The following is a 3,124-nucleotide window of genomic DNA, read 5'->3' on the forward strand; positions in this document are numbered from 1 at the left end:
TTTTATGCTTGTACTTATGCTGTAGTCAAACTGCAGCGTAATGAATAAACTTTAAAAGTGATTACTCTGGTGTTCTCCTTCTCTCCCCCCCCCCCCCCCCCCCCCCTTAGCCCTATAGATAATGAGTTTGTGTAATGTGATTACTGCAGTCAGTGCCACTCTTTATCGTCCTCCTGCTGCTGGGATGTGAACTCAGTCTCAGGTGGTACATGGCCTAATGTCCTTTATACTGAGTCGTAGGCCTACTATAAACCTATCGGCTGCTGGTGACGTGTAATCCAAACGTTTTATATCTGTCCTCTTTGCGTTCACTCTAAACACTTGGCAATGTTTATGATATGACTTATGGAAAAAATGGTTATAAAGAGCTGAGCACAAGAGCATAAATACCCAGATGTACAGAAGAATAGAACAGAAATGTTTTAAGCTAAATGCTAACGGGCTGGTTTCTACGAGTTAACTCACTAAGGTGAGCCTGTTAGCAGGCTCTGCTGCTCATCAAACATCAGAGCTGATGTTAGCTCTGCAGGGGATTGTCCATAATGTGAGGATGGAGCTGGATGAAAAGTCAGATGATCACTAAAGTGAGTCATCGTGAGTGGATTAGAGTATATGATGGTAGTCCATGTTACTGAGATATAACAGCCGTGTTCACACATTCACTTGTCCACTGCGATGATGTTCCTTTCACTGAGCGAATAGGTTTGCAGTGTAACGCAGTTGGTGCATTTTTCTCCAGGGGGGCTCTACCAAAATGTAAGCAAACTCAAAACATGTCATATTACAACGCAGGGCTAGCTCAAAGGCACACAGCACTTGATACAGTCTATTATTTTAGTGCCTGTTTTTGTCAACCTCCTTATTATGCTTACCGATCCCTATCCTGTAGCCCTCATTGGACAGCTGTGTTTACTCTCCTAAACATGGCTAGTCGCATAGAGAGGCGAAGTCCCTCCCCTTCCGGGAGCCTCCATGGGACCCCGGAAGCGGAAAATTATACATTGAAGTCAATGGAGAGAGAAAGGTTATCTTTTGATCCCGTTTGAATTGTGCCACGAATGACACATATGATGATTGTCAATTTAAAAGAACATTTTACAAGTCAAAACAATTTAAATGTGTCGTAAAACTGTGAAGTTACACATTTGTTCGTGTGAAACCGCTCAGTGAACTACAGGTCTCTGGTTTTGATTGATTGATTGAAAAGTGTATTAACAGCTTGTATATTGGGTACAGTACAGTACAGCTCAAAACATACAATTGTTAAGGGGATGCAGACCAGAGAAAGACTTTCGTCTTGTTTACATCAGGGTCCCCCATTTCCAATTCATCATGTCATTTAAGACATATATAGCCTATGGTCTCGCACAATATGCGTCACCATCACAAAGACGGCCGTCACGTTAGCACATTTCACCTGTTTCTTTCAGAATTAGGCGAAAAGTATAAAACGAGGTGAACATCACTACAAGTCTGGGCATGTTGAGAGCTGTACATACACGAAAGGGGAGTTAGTCGGTTCTGTAAGAGCAGCGGGACCGGTGAGTAATATGAGTGCAATGTGTAACGTTAATGTCAGCTAGCTAACATTAGCTAACAAGGTACACTAACGTGTTTTGTTTTAGTAACTAGTTTTCTCCTTAAGAACTTCGTGGTCTCTGTGTATGCTGTGGATAACATTAGTGTTCACAAGAACAAGGTACACTCCCGTGTTTTGTTTTAGTTGCTCTTCAGATTGAAGCGGCCAGTTTTATATCGACTATACTGTATGTGTGATCTCCTTTTCTCGTTGTGTCATTTGAGTTTATTTGCTGTGTGTAGATTCAAGGATTTTGGTTATCTAGGCACAGCTGTGTGTGACTCCCTCTGGTACACTGGTATGTGTTTTCCTAATGTAGAGAGCATTGATTAATTAATAAACTACACACTGAGTCTAGATCCTGACCAAATCCTTTTTTATTGTTGATCAAATGTTTTTCAAAAATGTATTCATACACATTTAGAAAAATACAATGTACAATCACAACCAATACAGCACAAATTACAAAAAATACAGAAAAAACAAACAATAACAACAATCAGACAAGAGGACAAAACTATGGAAAAATAAACCCTCCCACCCCCAGATCCGGACCATCCTTGTATTATTGCTCATTCAATCTATTATAGCATGCTAACAAATGGTACTTACTTTATTTTTACAGATCTGCATGGGAGACGATGGCGCGATGCAGTGCGCTGTCTGTGATTGTGCACAGGGGATGTACAAATGCAGCCACGCTGCAACATTGGCAATATTTGCCATGTGGCAGATCAGCTCCACAGATGTTGAGTGCCAGTGGAGGAAGCCTGGCAATTAAAAAGTAGTCCAGCCGGTGTCTCAACTTTACCAACAGCGAGAGGAGACATACAACCCACTGGCCAGAGACATCGCCAACTGTCAACTGGGGGGTTGTAAACGAGGCCGAAGGGGTGAAGGCTTTTGTGGAGGCCTATCAAGTGACAGTGTTCGAATCGAGTCTGGTCTCTTTGTGAGTGAGTGAGTGTTTTGGGAGCATCACCCGATGGACTTGTGCAGCCATCTGCCCTGCTGGAGGTGAAGTGTCCACACAGCCAGAGGAACATGACCATCGCGGAGGCAGTCCAGTTACCATCCTTCTGTCTTCGTGAGGAGGGTGGGTCATATATTCTCAAGGAGAATCACCCATACTGGCACCAGGTCCAAGGGCAGCTGCACATCACAGACCGGAGTCTCTGCTACTTTGTTGTGTGGACCACGAAGGAGGCGATCATCATCCCCATCCCCAAAGACCCTGCATGGCATGGAAATCTCCTCCTCCTGGAACAATTCTACACCCAGCATATGCTCCCTGTGTTGGCCAGTAGAGAGGAGGACATTTAAATAAACATACTCTTAACACCCTCGGACTCTGCGTTGTGTTTCGTATGTGTGATGGGGTGTTATGCAGAGGGGAGGAAAACAGGACACAGCAGATTGGGATTGTGGTGGAGATGCTGAGCAGTAATTTAATTGTTGCATGTAATTATTATTATACTGCATGCTTCTTAGTTATTCCATCTTTTGCTGTAACATGGATCTGTATGTAACTCTATATTTAGGCCC

Source organism: Gymnodraco acuticeps, unplaced genomic scaffold, assembly GCF_902827175.1.
Source record: "Gymnodraco acuticeps unplaced genomic scaffold, fGymAcu1.1, whole genome shotgun sequence".
NCBI classification, from domain to species: domain Eukaryota; kingdom Metazoa; phylum Chordata; class Actinopteri; order Perciformes; family Bathydraconidae; genus Gymnodraco; species Gymnodraco acuticeps.